The sequence below is a fragment of the Equus asinus genome, chromosome 25 (assembly GCF_041296235.1).
Source record: "Equus asinus isolate D_3611 breed Donkey chromosome 25, EquAss-T2T_v2, whole genome shotgun sequence".
Taxonomy (NCBI): domain Eukaryota; kingdom Metazoa; phylum Chordata; class Mammalia; order Perissodactyla; family Equidae; genus Equus; species Equus asinus.
In genome coordinates this window covers 20,065,817-20,085,597 of record NC_091814.1, presented here as the reverse complement: position 1 = coordinate 20,085,597, position 19,781 = coordinate 20,065,817, and the positions used below count along the sequence as shown (strand labels likewise).

The 19,781-nt window shown below is 38.4% G+C and overlaps 1 long non-coding RNA gene across 1 annotated transcript in view; it reads right to left on the bottom strand.

Moving 5' to 3' along the window:
* Positions 1 to 5,137: 5,137 nt before the first annotated feature.
* The window catches only part of LOC139042090 (uncharacterized), a 41,673-nt gene continuing 27,029 nt past the window's right edge, over positions 5,138 to 19,781 (bottom strand). The window contains exon 3 of the long non-coding RNA XR_011498322.1: positions 5,138 to 5,428. This is a non-coding gene — a long non-coding RNA (uncharacterized lncRNA). The remainder of the gene's footprint in view (positions 5,429 to 19,781) is intronic.

Genomic DNA, 19,781 nt, shown 5'->3' with positions numbered 1-19,781 from the left:
GCCTTCAAATTCATGAACATGGGATGTCTTTCCATTTGTTTGTGTCTTGTTTAATTTATTTCATCAACATTTTGTAGTTTCCAGTATACAAGTCTTTCGTCTCCTTAGTTAAGTTTATTTCTAAGTATTTTATTCCTTTTGGTGCCATTATAAATTGGGTTGTTTTCCTAATTACTTTTTCAGATAGTCTATTGTAAGAATGTAGAAACGTAACTGACTTTTGTATGTTGATTTTGTATACTTTAACCTTATGGAATTGGTTTATTAATTCTAACATCTGTGTTGGTCACTAATGTAACCCCAGTGTCCACAGTAGTGCGTAGTATGTAGTAAATGATAAGTAAATATTTGTGGAATTAATCTATCATTTCAGATGTGTATAAGTCTATCTGTAAGATAAATTCCAAAAAGTGGAATTGTCGGGGTAAATATATATCCTAAAATTAATATTAGAATATCTTAATAGACAATACCATCCATGGAGCTGTTGTAATGTATGAAAAAACCTTTCCTCCATAACTTTAGCAAAAGATCGTGTTATCTTTGCAAAGCTGATAGTATTTCAGTGTAGGTTAATTTACATTTCTCTTAATATGAGTGAGGCTGAGTGTCACAGATATTTTTAGTTTTTAACTTATCTGTTACTATTTGTTGTGAATAGGATTATTACTCTCAATTCCCCATCCTCATCTGAATTAAAATTATACATTCGCAGCTTTTGCCTTGTGACTTTTTTTAAATTCCTATTCGACTGGGTAGTATATATTTTTCTATCAATTGGTGTGCTTGTCAGGTGGCTTATTTTGGTTAATGGAATTGGGATGGGAGTGACAGTGTGCCAGTTTCTGAATCAAAGCCTTAAGGGACATTGTATGTTTACACTGGCCTTTCATACCTCTGTGACCTCCCGTGAGAAGAGCATACCCCTGTATAGCTGCTGGTCCAAGGAGAACAAGGAAACATGCAGAGCATGCCTGAAAGCAGCCTACATCCTCAAGCTCAGTTCAGCTCATCCTGTAGGCAAACTCAGCAGACTCCCACACATATAAACAAGAAAACAAATGTTTGTGTTGAAAAACAACTCAGTTTGGTTCTCCTTGTTATGAAGCCAAAACTAACTAACAAAATATCCTCTACCCATTTTCAGATGGGGTCGTTGCTCGTTTTCCCATTGATTTCTAAGAACTTTTATAAATCAGGAAATTTAAGCTTGGTGATATAAATAAAATTCTTCTTTTTCCTACTTGTCATCCCTCTTTTTACTATGTGTATGGTGGTATTTGACCTGTAGAAATTTAAAAGAGTATGCTGTGGCTTTAGAGTATTGTATCTTAGCTAGAAATGCCTTTTTTACATATAGATTGTAAAAGAATGTTCTTAAAGTTTCTTTTAGCAATTTTATGATTTTACTTTTTATATTTAAATTTCCACATATATTTGGAATTTTTCTGGTGTAAGTTATAAGATTTGGACCCAGTTGTGTTCTTTCCAGGTCTACACTAGCGTCCCCAATCTGATTGAGTAATCCCTTTGCCCCGTTAATGTCTTTATCATATACTAGATTCATATGTATTTGACTTTTCAAAAATTTTCTAATTTGTGACATGCATACATACATCAGTACAATTCTGCTTTGATGATCAAGGATCTATAAGAGCTTTTTTAGGTTGAAGTCTTATTAGTGAACAGTAAAATGCACAGATTTCAAATGTTCAGTTTGATGTACTTTGACAATTATATCTACTCATGTATCCACATAACCCCAATATAGAGCATATCCATCACCTCAAGAAGGTCCCTTATAGCTCTTTCTCACCAGCATACATTCCTCACTCTGGAACAATCTCTTTCTGATTGTTACCACTATAACAGTTTTGCCTGATGTTGGATATCATATACACGAAATCATACAGAATGTTCTCTTTTCTTAAGGTTTGTTTCATTTGACATAATGTTTTTGAGGCTAATGCATGCTTTTGAATGTATTAGTAGTTTGAGTTTTTTAAATTTCTGAGTATTTCACCACTATATGAATATATTACAATTTATTAATTCATCCTCCTGTTGATGAACATTTGGATAGTTTCTAGTTTTTGGTTATGAATGGGTCATTATAAGCATTCTTATACAAGTCTTTTTGAGGACATATATTTTCACGAGATGTGGGATAAATATCTAGAAGAGGAATTGCTGAGTCTCAGGCTAGTGTGTGCTTAAATTTGGAAACTGCTAAATAGTCCTTCCAAGTGATCGTAACATTTTATACCATCAGTGGCAGTCTGTGAAAGTTCCAGTTGCTCCACATCCTCACCAATATTTAGTATTGTCAGTTTTTAAAATTACAACCATTCTGATGGGTATTGTATATTCCATTGTAGTCCTAGTTCATATTTTCATGATGATTAATGATGTTAAGTACCTTTTCATATGCATATTGACCATTCGTATATCTTCTTTTGTGAAGTGCCTGCTCAAAGGTTTTGTCCAATTTTAATTGGATTGCTTATCTTTTACTATTTTGTAGAAATTCTTTGTATAGTCTAGTTACAAGTATTTTTTCCTATTCCAATTTGTCTGATTTTTTCCTAATTGTGTCTTTTTACAAGAAAAAAATAATAATTTTGATAAAGTTCAATTTATTAAATGTTTTTTAATAACTAGAACTTTCTCTGTCCTGAGAAATCTCTAAGCAGACCTTAGGTCATCACAATATTTTCCTGTGTTTTCTTCTAGAGGCTTTACAGAGCTGTGTTTTATTCTTAGGGCTGTGACATATCTCAATTTTCTGTTTATTTAGGGAGAGTAGACATCTTAACAGTGTTGAGTCTGCCTATCTATGGACATGGTATAACTCTCCATTTATTTATGTGTTTAATTTATCTCATGGGTGCTTTGTAGCTTTCAGTGTAGAGGTTTTGTACATATTTTATTAGACCATTTACTAGATATTTGATGTATTTTGATGCTACTATAAATGGTGTTGTTGTGAAACTTTATTTTCTATTTTCTGGTTCCTAGTATATTAAAAGGCAATTGACTTTGTATTTTGACCTTGAATCTTGTGGTCTTGTTAAATTATTAGTTCTAGTAGTTTTTTTTTTTCCTTTTGTAGATCACATAGGTTTTCTATGGACATAATCACATTATTTTCAAATAATAATAGTTTTTTCTTTATTTTTCCAATTTGTATGCCTTTTATCATTTTTTCTTGTCATATTGCACTGGCTAGAGCAGATGGCACAATGTAGGATACAGCTGATAATGGTAGACTTTGACTCTTCTTATCCTGGTATACTAACTACATGCTCTTCATAGTTATCTTCTATCAGTTTAAGGAAATTTTCTTTCACTTCTAGTTTACTGAGAGTTTTGGTTTTGTTTTTAATCATGAGTTGAGGTTGAATTGAGCTATTGTGGGGATTCTACTTTCTGGGCCTTATTCTCCCAGAGTTTGTAAGAGTAAAGAGTGCTTGAATTATGCTCCAGGATCCACATATGATTCATCCATGCGAGAGATCTGACTGGTGGAAAGAAGTGAACAGGCCTTAGCAGAGAGACACTTCAAGAGTTTTGCTTGTTCAATGCGCTGGTTGTATTATTTATCAATTTTAATTTTATTTATTTTTTTGAGGAAGATTAGCCCTGAGCTAACATCTCCTGCCAATCCTCCTCTTTTTGCTGAGTAAGACTGGCCCTGAGTTAATATCCATGCCTATCTTCCTCTACTTTATATGTGGGACGCTTACCACAGCATGGCTTGCCAAGCGGTGCCATGTCCACACCCGGGATCCGAACCAGCGAACTGAGGGCCACCAAGAAGCAAAACGTGCGCACTTAACCGTTATGCCACCAGGCCGGCCCCGTATTTATCAATTTTAAAAATGAAAAAACTGAGTTCTAAAGAGACTAACTTGTTGAAGGTCACACAGTAAAGAAGTATGTCAATACAGTAGCTGTTAACATTTGATAAAATGTCCTTAGAGGAAACAGAGTAGAAGCAAGACTGTAATATACACAGAGAAGATAGTCAGAAGTGGACATTGGTAATCACTGGTCCACAAATCTACTCCAATGCTCTCTGATCCAGCACCCTCCTCTCTATATTAGAATCTGGCCATTACATTAGGCAGCTAATACAAAGCTGGAGAAAACCTGCTTATGGTTTTGTGGTGTATGAAAAAGGCACCATAATGTGCTGGAAGGAATCAGGCAGGACCCAGGTCTCTAAGGGCAACTCTGCCCCACCTGCAGTGTGTGGCCTTTGCCAAGTCATTGCATCTCTGTGGCCTTCGGTTTCCATTTGAAGAGAAAGGGCCTGAACTAGAGATTGAGAGTCCTTAATGGATGGTTCACAGGCTAAGATCCACCATCAGGTCCCCTTAAAGGAGTGAAAAATAGTCATGTATGAGCCATGAGGAGGGATCTCAAAATCTCCTCTATTCTTCCCCTGTTTCCTCTTCCCCCACCTGCAAAACATCAACAGCACTTTCTTTCCTTCAAGGATGAACCTAGTCCTTCATAGTGGGACAAAGCTCCTGGACCAGTGCTTTCTAAGTTTCCTTCCAGCTCCAATGTTCTGAATATGTGGAAAGATGTTCCCTTTGGCCCTGTTAAGAGTCTTGGAATTCTCCTAATTAAGGTCTGTTAGTCACTCTGCAGGTTTGCTTATCTCAGGGTAATAAAATTATGCACATAATGGGGATATTGTGAGGTTCACATGAGAACCATGTAGAGCTCTTAGAACAATGTCTGGCATCTGTTAAGGTTCTGCAAATACGAGCTATTTCCATTACTGTTTCTTTCACTGTGACAGAAATATATTGACCAGAGTTTTTCAAGATTTAGCACAACTGCAGGGGTAGGGATCCAGAAGGAAGTCTACTGGAGTGGGTGGGGACCTGGTCAGTTCTTAGGAAGATTCTTCTGGATCTCAGCCTTCACAGCTGGGTCCTGCCCTGGGTGTGGCTCTTACATTGGTGTGCCTCAGTCTGAGTGAGACTCAGGCCTTGAATGGACTTTAGTAGCTCAGTGGTTAATATCAGGGCCTCCAAGATTGGACAGAACTTGGTCAGATCTGAAGTCCACATTGCTTGCTGAATTACCTCAGCGCAGGCAGCATAGAGATTTTGCAGTGTTTTCCATACCAATGAGGCAAAAGGACTACCTATTGCTAATGGTAGCCACAGAAACATTCTCATTACCTCCCTTCTATCTACAATTCAAATCATGCCCTAATGGGGTGAAAACGTTTAAAATTTCTTCAGGCAGAAATTTCTTCCAAGATCTCCCTAGTAGTCAGTTGCTTTGTTTAATTGCAAGCACACGTAAATCTTGTTGCTATTCTCACTTACCTAATAGAGAAGACAGTGTTCACTGCTTGCTGCTCTCACCGAAACCACACTGACTTTCAGATCAGACATCTGTGGGCCTGCAAAGATAGTGTATCTCCTGAGAGTGAATCAGGCTCATGCCTTTTTTTCCATAAAGAAGTGATGTACAGGGTCCCAACTGCCTGCTCCAATCTGGAGAAAAACGTGTACATTCAGACAATTTTGTCTCCAGGGCCCCAGTGTGAGGAGTTGAGTTATGTCTCCCCAAAAAGATATGTTGAAGTTCTAACCCACAAATACTTGTGATTGTGACCTTATTTTGAAATAGGGTCTTTGCAGATGTAGTCAAGTTAAGATGAGGTCGTTAGAGGGGACTCTAATTCAACATGACTGGTGTCCTTATAAAAAGGGGAAATTTGGACACAGGCGGGGGGAATGCCATGTGAACATGGAGGCAGAGATTGGAGTGAGGTATCTACAAGCCAAAGAATACCAAGGCAATAAATTTCTGTTCTTTTAAGCCACTCTTTTAGTGGTACTTTCTCATGACAGCCTTTGCAAATTAATACACCCACTGTCCTTAGGACCTCTTGTCTGACTCAAAGCCTCAGAAAGGAATGGAAACTGAAACTCATTTACACTGAAACCAAAAAATAGCTTAAAGTGTTTGTGCTCCCAGGGCCACTTGCTGTCTTCTGAGGATTATGTCTTTAAGCTAAAGGAGTCAGTGGAGCGGTGAACACGGTGCCTGTTTCAGAGTCAACAGACCTCTCTTGGCTGCTCAGTTTTTCCACCTGTCAATTTCATATAACCTCAAAGACACCTTATTCTTTTGAGTCCACAAATGGAACCCTAACAGTGGAATTTCAGATTTTACCTTGGCGGAGAGAGTGAATTTGCTATAACTGGGCCCTTTTGGCTCTCGTGAAATTGATTCAGTTGATTATCTGTAACCATTCTCTCTGTTGCTTTCCAACTCTAGCCCTCATTGTCTCTCTCCAGACTCTTATAATATTCCCTAAGGATATTACTCCTCTGGGCCTACCTCTCAAGCCAGCCAGAGTTATCTTCTGGCTTTATTCACATCTCTTCCCTCTTTAAACTTTTCCATTATTCCCAAATGATGACAAATCAATGACCAGACTCCTTACCCAAGGACTCAAGCGGGCTTACACTCTCAGTTTTCTGTGTTTCTCCACGCACCTATCCTATTGCATTCTTTTTTTTTGAGGAAGATTAGCCCTCAGCTAACATCTGCTGCCAATCCTCCTCTTTTTGCTGAGGAAGACTGGCCCTGGGCTAACATCCATGCCCATCTTCCTCTACTTTATATGTGGGACACCTGCCACAGCATGGCTTGCCAAACGGTGCCATGTCTGAACCTGAACCTGGTATCCGAACCAGGGAACCCTGGGCCAGTGAAGCAGAACATGAGAACTTAACTGCTGTGCCACTGGGCCAGCCCCCTATCACATTCTTTGACACACCCTCACCTGGAGTCACGTGGCTTACCTCCTCATTCCTAAACATACTTAGGCTTCTGCCCTTGCATAATATTGGTAAGGCCCTTTCCTTAATATGGAGCACCCTGCCCTTTTGTTCTCTTATTGCTATTTTACTTATCCCTCAAGGACAACCTCCTGATCAGACTTAATCTTTTTCTGTTCTTCTTGCATACATTTTAATCTGTGTTCCAACCTTTCTTTTATTATAATCTATAATTTATGTATGAGTCTTACCCAGTAAGCTATAACCTCCCTGAGGGAAGATACTGCATTATATTTGTCTTTGTTCCTTCATGTTACCTGCTGTAGTGCCTGGTACATAATATAGTTAAATTACTCTTTGCTGATGTGCACTGAATTTGCCAAATGGAATCATGTAGCGAGGTGAAATGTTCTCATTGACCCTAAAAACTGTCTTTTATTTTATTTCATATTCAGCTACAATTTGTCAACAAATAAGTAGAAATAAACACAGCTGAGTCATAAAGTTACAAATGTCACAGATGTACAGGTCTCATTATTTTTGTACCTAACCTGTACTTCTTGATTTCTCCCTGAAATTGTAAATGGCAATCCCTCCCCATCTTCTCTTTATCATGAGTCTGTGCTCACCAAGCTTCATTGTGACTATGTTGTTAGATACCATCAAAGCCTGTAGCAGGAAAGCTGTGAAAAGGAATATGGTCCGTGTGCTTGTTTTGGGGAGAACCTAGAAAGATGTATTTTATGGAGACTGCACTTGATACAAAGCTAGTCCTGGGGATCAGGGGAAAGAACTCAAAGAACTTTGGAGCCTGAGGGACGTGAAGAAGGAAGGATGCATGGAGTCATTTTGGAGTTGGAAGGGCCCTAGATCTGCTGGTAGATGAGCTCATATAAGCACCCTTAATGCACATCTCTCTTTACTCTGAAACCTCAGGAAGGTCCAGGAAGACCAACGGATCCTGCATGTTAAGGTTCCAGGTATCACAGCCTATGCACTAAACAGATAATGGCGAAAAATGGTGTGGCTATAGTATAGTCCTATCCCAGGACCTGCAGAAAAACATGGGTCTGGATAGGCAACCCTCAGTCTCTGTGCTGGCCAAGGTGATTCAGTGTTAGAGAGTGTGAAGAAGGAGCAGACAACTTAGGACCATTGCTGACCTAAGCTGAAGGACAGACATGGGCCAAAAAGCAATGATGCTTAAAACTTCTCATCATATAACCCTCTGAGAAGTTCTTCAATCTCAATGCAGTTCCTTTGACTCCCTGCTCTGTTTTCTCCACCCTTATGAAACAAAAGCATATGGTTTGTTTATCCTGTAAACACAAAATAAATGAATTTTCTCACAAGTTCCAGGTCCCTATCCCTTCCTACCTCAGAACTCTGACCTATCTCATCTGTAAGACACAAGGAAGAGGCATTATGGGGAAGATGTTCACCTTTCCACCCCTCAGATCCCCCTTACTTCCACCCAACCTCAGGCCTGGGTCAGGCTCCAAGTCTGGAGACTGTATATCTTTCTTAGTACACTCCCAACTGGGTCCTGATCTAGGACAGATTCCTGACTCTCATAGTCACATTCAGGGGGATAGCTGTCTGGCCAGATTCTCCATATCCTTGCCATATCCCTCACAGCAACCTTAAGGCAGCAGGTACAGAGGAGGCTTCTAGATAAATGGGTCTAAGCAGTGCATGTCAGAGACCCAGGAGTTCCAGGGCTCCAGCAGGTGCACAGAGTGATGAAAAGACCTGTGCCCTGGCAGTGTCTGGAATTTGGATGACAAGGTTGCGAAGTATGAAAAAAAATCATACTTCACTTCCTTCCTGCCGATGATTTAAAGCAAATTGTACATATCATAGAGACGAGCATTAGGTACCAGCAAAATACCCCAGAAGGACTAGACAGAATTGGCGACAGGGATAAGACCAGGCCACTCATTGAGGGGACCAGAGAGGAAACTCACTGCTCACAGGCCCCTCCCTTTGTCACCTCCAGGAGAATAAGCTCCCCCAACGTCTCCTACCACCCGCATCTCCCTCCTCTGCTTTCCCATGCCTGCCTGATCTACTCCCACCTACTGTCTTTGAAAGGAAAACAAAGAGCATTCCTTTGTGAAAGGGGATAAAACAGCCCTTTAGGGAGTTTAAATTTTTAATTCACTGATATGTATGCAAAAGAGGTTGAATTAGGAGAAAAGGGACTGTTTAAAATCAGAGAAGTCTGAGGTATATTTAGTTAGCAGTTTTAAATTTTCTTATAACATCAGCCAGGGTGAGAACTCAAAATCAAGATGTGATTGGTAATAGATAAAAAGCAAAGTTTAAATTCTTTGCACACCTGAGTTGTGGTATGAAAGTTTTATTCTATCTTTCACATGTGTCTCGTATTAAGACTCAATGTATTGTACCAAATATCAGACCATATGTGTTTGCAGAACAAACATTTAATAGCCTAAATCAGTGTTTTTATTTTGAATAGGGGTCACAGTATGATTTTCCTGCACTTTGTGTCCTGTCCTTTCCTCCTGTGACCTGGATGGCGCCATGTCTGCAGCATACTTCATTCTCCCAATGCCCGATTTTACAATACTCATCTCTTCTTCTAATTTCCAAAGTAAACCTCCTCTACACAAAGCATTATTGAATATAATGTTATTGAATTTATTCAAGTTCAGTCTGTTAAATTACTTGGCATGGTGCAAATGGAAAGTAATTTTATTATTTCCCTCTTTGTTGAGTCTATTTGTTTTCCCTTACTTTGTTGAGTCTTTTTATTTTTCACCACTAAATGAAATCTCAATCACTTGCAAGTATCAATAAGTAGTCCTCTCTCCAGATAGTAAAAAATAGAAAGAAAAGAAAACGAAAGAATAAATCTCGTCCATTTTAAAACTTGCCCTTCTCATCTGACAGCTTCTTCCTCATCCTTCTCTCAGCTCAGGGCTGCCTCCTACTTGGAAGTCTGCATGGAGGAAATAGGATTGTGGCCCATTTCTTTTCTCTTTTTTTGCGTTACTTCCTTCTCGACTCATTAGCTGCTATTTTGGGTCATTTCCTCAAGAAGTGGGGAGGAGCAGGATGGGAGTGTTAATAAAATAGGGCAAAGTCTCCTGTGAGGAGGGGTCGATAATAATGGGGCTGGTGCCCCTTGGATGAGGCCCGTGTCCACCAGCTGCCTCTTTCTCTTTAGTAGGATTTTTGTGGCTTCTTCAGATCTTCCTCCACATGAGCATCCACCTGCAGTTTCCTGATGTGATGATGCTTCCTCCACGGACTACTTATAATTCCCCCACAGCTCCTGGGCCTTTCTCACATATTTCCTCTGTAGTTTCCTTACTCTCCCATGCATCCTCTGGTGGGGTCTGCTTCAAGATGATCCATCTGGTCTACATTAAACCCTGGAAAGCACACCTTTCCCAGCTGAAATTTGAATGCACCAGTTATTCCCGACAAAACTCCAGACAGCTGCTCACCTTTAGATATTTACATAAGTGAGCCAGGTGCTGGTCCACTGCCCTCCAAACTGCAGTGGATATGTGTAAAATTTTCTGATGGATTTGCTGAACTTTTCTTTTGCTTTGTTTTGGAGCGAGTGGAAAAAAGTACACAGTACGCTGAATTTCTTTTTCTTTTGGTGAATAAGATTGACACTGAGCTAACATCTGTTGCCAATCTTCATCTTTTTGTTTGAGGAAGATTGTTTCTGAGCTAACATCTGTGCCAATCCTTCCCTATTTTGTACGTGAGATGCTGCCACAGCATGGCTTGATGAGTAATGTGTAGGTCCATGCCCGGGATATGAACCCATGAACCCCGGGCTGCTGAAACAGAGGGCACGAACTTAACCACTATGTTACTAGGCTGGCCCTTGAAAAGCATTTTTAAATAAATTCCTTATTATCTAGTGAATTCTTAGCATTGTCTTGTAAAGCCCAGATATGCAAGGTGGACTAAAGATATCAGTAACCAATTTCACAATCTTCTTTTTTTCAACTTTATTGAGGTAAAATTGGTAAATAAAATTGTAATACATTTAAAGTTACAATATGATGATTTGAAATATGTACACATTGTGAAAGGACTCCCACAATTGAGTTAATTAACATATCCATCACTTCACATATTTACCTTTCTTTTTTTGGTGAGAATGCTTAAGGTTTACTGATATTGAACCTGAAGTGAGCGAGCTCACCCGTTGCACAGCAAGCCAATCTCTGACACCGGGTGTGGAGGAAGAAAGTAGGATTTTTTTATTGCAAAGAGCTGAGCAAGGAGAATGGGTAGGTAATGCTGTAATCCCACACTCCCCAAAAAGCTACAAGTAGGGGTTCTTATTTGGGGTTTTAGGCAGAGGAGGGGATGTGTAGCCTTTTTGGCTGGTGTTTTCCCATCAGCCTGTGTTTGGCCTTGTGAGGCTGTTTGTAGGAATGAAGAGATGAGGGATGCCACAGGTGGGTCTTCTTGGTTGTCTCTTTCCATGGTGGATCATGGATCTGGCACCAGGAAGCCGAGGAGTTGGGGCCTGGGATGTTTTAGTTTTTTTATATTCTCTGGACATCAGCGTCCCTGCAATAAGCTTCAATGACCTGTGATTAGCCAAACACCAGTGAGCCCAGTGTGAGGCCACCTGGGCTTTAACAATTTGTAACTTCTATTTGGTTGTAAAGCTCAGGGTGTCAAAGGTTGAAGAAACAGATATTTACATAAGAATGTAAGTAAAGAAGCAGAGAAAGGGGATGAGTGCTTTTAGTTTTAACCCCATATATGCTGGTTTTGATGTAGGGGAACTTATATCACAGCTGTATCATTATTGCCTTAGCAAATTTCAATTATACAATAGAGTACTACCAACTATAGTCACAGTGTTATACATTAGATCCTTGTACCTTATTCATCTTATAACTGAAAATTTGTACCCTTGAAATCTCAATCACTTGCAAGTATCAATAAGTAGTCCTCTCTCCAGAAGGTCCATGCCGGGGATATGAACCCATGAACCATGTACCAACTTCTTCCCATTTCCACCACTCTTCAGCCTCTAGCAACTGCCATTCTATTCTCCGTTTCTATGGGTTCAATTTTTTTTATTTTTTAGGTTCCATATATAAGTGATACCTTGAAATATTTGTCTTTCTCTGTCTGGCTTATTTATTTGTTTTTTTCCAAGGCATATTTTATTTTATTTTGTTGTGGTAACATTGGTTTATAACATTGTATAAATTTCAGGTGTACATCATATTTTGATTTCTGTGTAGATTACATCATGCTCACCACCCAAAGACTAATTACAATCCATCACCATGTCTGGCTTATTTCACTTAGCATAATGCCCTCCAGGTTTATCTGTGCTGTCACAGATGGCAGGATTTGCTTCTTTTTTAAAGGCTGAATAACATTCTATTGTGTATATGTGTATATATATCATATTTTCTTTATCCATTCATCCATCAATGGACACTTAGTTTGTTTCCAGACCTTGGTTATTGTGAATAATACTGTAATGAAAATGAGAGGACAGAAATCTCTTTGAGATACTGATTTCATTTCTCTTGATATATACCTAGAAGTAGGATTGCTGGATCACATGATAATTCTATTTTTAATTTCTTGAGGAACCTCCATACTGTTCATCATAGTGGCTGTATCAATTTAGATTCCCACCAACAGTGCACAAGTGTTCTCTTTTCTCCACATCTTCACCAGTAATCTCACCAAAAAATCTCTTGTCTTTTTGATAACAGACATTCTAACAGGTGTGAGGTGCTCTCTCATTATGGTTTTGATTTGCATTTCCCTGATGATTAGCGATGTTGAGTATCTTTTCATGTACCTGTTTGCCATTTGTATGTCCTCTTTGGAAAAACGTCTTTTCAGATCATTTGCCCATTTTTAATTGGGTTGTTTTTTTGCTATTGAGTTGTGTGTGTTCCTCACATATTTTCGATATTAACTTCTTACTAGATATGTATTTTGCAAATATTTTCTTCCTTTCCACAGGTTGGCTTTTCATTTTGTTGATGGCTTCATTTGCTTTGCAGAAGTTTTTAGTTTGATGTGTCCCACTTCTTTATTTTTGCTTTTGTTGCCTTTGCTTCTGGTGTCAAATCCAAGAAGTCACTGCCAAGACCAACATCAAGAAGCTTTCCCTTATGTTTTCTTCTAGTTTCATGTTTCCAGGTCTTGTGTTTAAGTCTCTCATCATGTTGAGTTTATTTTTGTGTATGGTGTAAGATAGGAGTCATGTTTCATTCTTTTGCATGTTGCTGTTCAGTTTTCCCAACACCATTTGTTGAATACACTATCCTTTTCCTGTTGTGTATTCTTGGTGACTTTGATGAAAATTAATTGACAATATATGGATTGGTTTACTTCTTGGCTCTCTATTCTGTTCCATTGATCTTTGTGTCTGTTTTATGCCAGTACCATACTATTTTGATTACTATAGCTTTATAGTATAGTTTGAAATCAGGAAGTGTGATGCCTCCAGCTTTATTATTCTTTCTCAAGATTGCTTTTGATATTTTGGGTCTTTTATGGTTCCATACAAATTTTAGGATTTTTTTCTATTTCTGTGAAAAATGCCAGGGAATTTTGATAGTGATTGCATTAAATCTGTAGATTGCTTTGGGTAGTATGGACATTTTAACAATATTAATTCTTTCAATCAGTGGACATGGAATATCCTTCCATTTACTTGTCTTCTTCAACTTCTTTCATCAATATTTTATAGTTTTTAGTGCACAGATCTTTCATCAACTTAGTCAAATTTATTTCTAAGTATTTTATTATTTTTGATGTTATTGTAAATGGGATTGTCTTATTAATTTCTCTTTCCAATAGTTCATTTTTTGTGTGTGTATAGAAACACAACTAATTTTTGTATGTTGATTTTGTACCCTTCAAACTTGCTGAATTGTTTATTAGTTCTAACAGTTTTTTTGGTGGAGTCTAAAATTTTCTATACGTAAGATTACGTCCTCTGCAAATAGAGGCAATTTCATTTTTCCTTTCCAAGTTAGATGCATTTTATTTCTTTTTCTTGCCTAATTGCTCTGGCCAGACATCCAGTACTATGTTGAACAAGAGTAGTAAGACTGGGCATCCTTGTCTTGTTCCTAATCTTAGAGGAAAAGTTTTCAGTTTTTCACCACTGAGTATGCTGTTAGCTATGAGCTTGTCATATATATGTGGCCTTTATTATGTTGATGTACTTCCATCTACATCTAGTTTGTTGTCAGTTTTTAACATGAAAGGATGTCCAATTTTATCAAATAATTTTTCTGCATCTATTGAAATGATCATATGAATTTTAATCTTCATTTTGTTAAGAAGTGTATCACATTTATTGATTTGTGTATGTTGTGCTATCCTTGCATCCCATGGATAAATCTCACTTGATTACAGTGTATGATCCTTAATGTGCTGTTGAATTCAGTTTGCTAATATCTTTTTGAGAATTTTTCCATCTATGTTCATTAGGAACTGTAATTTCTTTTCTTTTAGTGTTCTTGTCAGTGTTTAGTTTCAGGGTAATGCTGGTCTTATAAAATGAATTTGGAAGTATTTCCTCCTCTTCAATTTTTTGGAAGAGTTTGAAGAGGATTGGTATTAATTCTTCTTCAAATATTTGGTAGAATTTTCCAATGAAACTATCTGGTCCTGGACTTTTCTTTGTTGGGAGGTTTTAGATTACTGATTCAATCTCTTCCAGTGTTACTGGTCTCTTCAGGTTTTCTGTTTCTTCATGATTCAGTCCTTGTAGGTTGTATGCTTTAGGAATTTATTCATTTCTTCTAGTTTTTCTAATTTGTTGGCATATAATTGTTCATTCTAGTTTCTTATGATCCTTAGTATTTCTGTTATCACTTTTAGCATCTCCTCCTTCATTTTGATTTTCTTTATTTGAATCATCTCTTTCTTCTTAGTCCAGCTAAAATTTTGTCAATTTTGTTTATCTTTTCACAAAACTAGCTTTTAGTTTCATTGAACTTTTCTATTACCATTCTAATTTCTCCACTGATCTTTGTTATTTCTTGCCTTCTACTGACTTTGGGCTCAGATTTTCCTTTTTCTAGTTCCTTGAGGTGTAAAAGTTAGGTTGTTTATTTGAGATCTTTCTTTTTTCTTGATTCAGGCATTTATCACTATAAACTTCCCTCTTGCAACTGCTTTTTACCTGAGTCTGGGGTGGGGGACATAGCTGTGAAAAGTTTTTTCGTACCCACTTAACAACTAGTTTTTTGTTTGTTATCATCCTACGGGTCTCATGAATGCAGTCCCCACCGGATCTCAGAGTTAGGTGATTAGGGGACCATCATTTGGGTGGAAGCCTTAAAATTTGGAGTGCTAGATGTTTGATCTAAACCTGTCACCCCTCAGGGGGAAGGTGGGAGTTAGAGGTTCCTTCCTGATTATAAGGTGCTGTGTCAGGGGCTTTTGGAAGGAGTGTATCTTAGCCTTTCCTACCTGTTTCAATGTGGCTATTTTCTTAGTTGTACAATTTGTAGAAGTCACTCAAGTAGTTTCTGGATTTTTCTCAGAGGGAATTGACCTGTGTAGTTTGGTGCATCCATCGGGTAGGGAAATTCAGGAGCCTCCCATGTTGCCATCTTGGTGAAGTCCAAAAAGATTTTAACTCAAGTTGGCTGGCAGCACATCAGATTTGATTATAAACTTTAGTTCCTTGGTTGCACAATCTTTGAACATGTCCTGTACACATGATCTAGCACTCATTTTTCCAAACATTAGGTCCCCTGCCAAAACTGCAATGATATGAAAAATCACATTTATGAGCAAAAGAGATGCTACTAATGATTTTATAGGGGAGATTTGATAGAATTTAGAAAACTCACATTACTCCCTCACCACCAAGGTAAAACCAAATAAATTCTCATTAAACATTTTGAGTCTTCCTAACGTATCTTTTCTTAGTCTCATAGAAATTAACTCTTGATTCTACCCCTGCAAGATATAAGATATCTGTGTCTATGTCTATGTTTATATCTGAATCTATATCTGTGTTACTATACATCTATGTAGAATTTTCTCTCATATTTCCGTTTTCGTAGAAGTTCTTTTACCCAACTTAAATATTCACAACTTATTGATATTTTCAAGTTGTCAAAAGTTAATATTAAAATATAAATATTTAAAATATTAATTAAAACAATTATAATTGACATTATTTATAATGCTTATTTATTTATATTATTATAAATAGTTATTAATTAGGCAAAATATTAATATTAACTAAATATAAAGGATGGATACTCTAATAGCTATAAGAATAAAATAGAAGTAATTAATTTAAAATGTCATTCTAAAAGTGTTGCACTTATACTGTGATGTTCAAAATACACTGTCTTTTAATATGGCACTTTTGTCTTGGTCTCTTGGTCACAGAGATTAAGGAAAATCATCATCTCCTTGGTGAGGAAGGATTGGAATTTGACAGTACAATAGCCCCATGGCTAAGTAGGAAGCACACAGGAGTAAATTGTGCATGTGACTCATTACAGAACTTTTATTTCAGCTTTAGGACAATGTATTCTGTGATGAGGCGTCATAGTGCAGTGATGGCCAGTAACCCCTGGGACGCTTCCCAATCTGGGACCAACGCCTCAGACAGCTCCTCTTGCTCTCTTCCTCTGGACCCTGTACTGAACCATTTATTCTTATGTTACCAGAATTAGGGCTTTCCCACAGGGAATGTCTTTCATATGACCTAAGTTTAGGATCAGGAATGTCCAGGGAACTAGCTTTAGGGCACAGAAGAACTAATTAAGCCTAATTAGCATTAGGAAGTAAGCTGGCTTCCTCTGCTTAGTGCTTATCTAAGGAGTCACTCTATAAGCTACTTGCTTTGCTGTCACTTTTGATTTCCCATTTAAAAGAGGAACATGAAAGCAGACTAAGCAAGACTGAATTAGTTAAACATGTATTTAATAAAAGGCAGAAGTGAAAACTGATCATTCTGGCAAAAAAGGTATAAATTCTGTTCAATAAAAGTATGCCAAAGGGTCAAAGTATCTTGCTCAAGGTCAAATGGCTATTAAGTGACTGAGTTGGAACTGTAACCAGGTCTGCCTGCCTCCAAAGCACATGTTCTTAGCCTCTGCACTGTAATGCCTCTTTGTAAGGATGGTTCCAGAGAAGTCAAGAAAAACACAGGTGGAAGTTACAGGGCAAAGCACAGCAGGGATGGAGTTTTACTGGACAGCCAGAGCCTGTTTTACTGCCAGCAGGACATGGACAGCCAGGCAGGATGCAGATAGTGCAACCAGGCTTATAGGATTCCCTCCCTGTGGACTCCACTCTTTTGGCTGCTATCACCAGTCCTCCTTTCTCCTGGATTTCTCATTTATGGTGCCTGAAGAATGAGAGGCTATTACAGCTTTGTCATGTGCTGAGGGAGGCCACAGTCCAGGTATCTTTCCTGTCCCTTAGCATCCACAAGGGCCCCAGACTGACAGGTCTTCTTCTAGTATTTTAACAAGTGTTTAGGATCTTTTGCTTGACCATGTTTAGAATGTTTTTGCAATTTTGAGACTTGGTAACAAAAAAATTAATAATAATCAACCAACCATAAATAATGGAGTATCTATTAACAGGCCATATGACTAAACACCTATAGTTATAGGTCATGATCTCTGGGACAACCTATTTTGTCTTCAGATTTTTCTCATGGTGAGTCGAAAATATAATTTCCTGTAGTATCCATATGGAGGTCTTGTTTTCTCCTCAAGAATTCCATGAAATGGTTTTATTCTAAATTCCAAAAGATTGTGCTTATGCTCCCTCAACCTTTAGTGTTGGATGTATTCCTTATTTTGAGCAACTTCTCAATCCTGGATGCTTGAGGTGGAGAGGAAGATAAACAAATGAGAGCAACAGAAGGGAATCAATGATGTTATTTACAGGTGTTTACAGATGTACACAGGAAAGAGCAGCCAAACTCACCAGAATCTTGTTTTAGACCAATTATTATAGAAAGGCAGCCCAAGAGAGCCCTAGTCATTCTAGCAACCATCTCAGAATGTCAGTCCTTACCTTCTCCCACCCAGGAAGCACACTTGAGTGACTCTTACCTGTGGGCTCATGCCTACCCAGTTTCAAAGCCAATTCTATGTAAGACATGTACACATCAAAAATCTTGTCCCACTAAGCATGAATGAAATGAGTCTTCCTGAAAAAAATAATCTATCTCATTATTACAATGGTGGACCCCGATTGACTTGATATCCTGTTAGCTATTCAGATCTTCCTTTGATTTTTGCCAACCCTAAATAGACAGAATATATATTTCCTAATAGTTTTTCCTCTTGGAGACCCTATGACTTCTATCCCCCAGCTCATACAAGACAATCTGGACATAATGGACAAGAGATGGTGTTCTGATGGTTGAAATTCTTGGTGACGCTCTTTGGCTGCCAATATAACCATTCATTCACTCACAGGGTCAGCAATCATTTATTGTATGCTGAGTACTGGGTATAACTCAGAGGGAACAACTCAGATGTTTTCCTACTCTCACAGAGACCACCAATAATTGACATACTCAGTTATTTGTCAGTTGGGTTTCACCTTGATGCAAAACCAGCAGAACATGTTGCTCATCCTTCATTAGAGCACCCCACTTCTGTGCTCTTATATGTGTTAAATATTGATGTCCTCCAGACAATTATCTATTTCCACACAGCTTTGGACTTCCCCATCCCCTGCATCCATCTCCCTCATCTGGATAAGCCTCCTACTGATAACCTCTTCTCAAGTCCCTAAACCCTTAGATTCTGAAACTTGCACCTTCACTTTCTTTCAGTCCCCTGACTTGGGACTTATCGTTGCTCAGACCTGCTTTTCCTCTAAACCTGTAAACACTCCTCTCCAAATCTCTGAACAACTTACCACCCCTTGAACTGTCTAACACTTTTCCTTCCCCAGTCCTTCCTCAGTGAAATCCCCTTTCTTGCAATGTATTTCTGTTCTCATTTTTTATCAGCCCATTTCCTGATCTTCTCTGTCTTGTAGGTCACTTGAGTTGCTCTCTCAGCTTGAACTCCCAGCTTTATCAACCTTCCAACATACTTTCCTTACAAGTGTCCAACTCTGAATCAATCAGGCTGATAATCTCACACACAACCCTTGGACTGTAGCTTGAGGGGACTTCACAACTGGGCACACTAATGTCACTTACAAATGCAGGTTTTTAACTCAATGCTGAAAAATAGTCATATCACTTGTCTTTATCCAGGTCCCTTTTCCTCTTAGTAATTATTTCAGACCTTTACCACTTTTCAGAAGCTTCCCATCCAATACAGTCTTCCTGACTCCTGTTAACTCACTTATCTGCCACTTCACCCCCAAACACTGAGACTATGAGGTATAGTGTTCTACTTTCCACTTATCATTGCTGACATTTATCTTTATTTACCTTCTATGAAATTTTTCCCTTCCAGAAATCTGGGGATCATCTTAAACCCCTAATTATCCCTTATGTTCACATCCAAATAGCAAAGTCTTTTTATAGATTCTACAGCTAATTCTCTCTCATACTCATTTCCTCCCCTCAAAACCCCTCACCACCTTGTCGGTTCAGACCCTCTCTGCTCTCTCTGGACTGGTGCAGTGGTCTCTCATGAGTCCCCCTGGTTTCAGACTTCCCCCATTCCTATTCCTTCTGCATGCTGCAGTCAGAACACATACTCTAAAATTCATAACATCTTACAGTGGCTTCTTTTGCGCTTGGGATAATGCCCTTCTGACTGAAAAACCCTCCATTTCCTTTCTTCATGTTCTTGACTCTGTTAATAAAATACTATATTGAGGACAAAGCTTTCATCTTTATTTTTTCTCTCCTTTTCTTTCAGTTGCTTTTCCACATGAGAGGAGGAGAAATACATCTGAATCTTGAATCTGGGTCAATTTATCTGCCCACAGACCACATGAAGTTTTTTCTCCTCC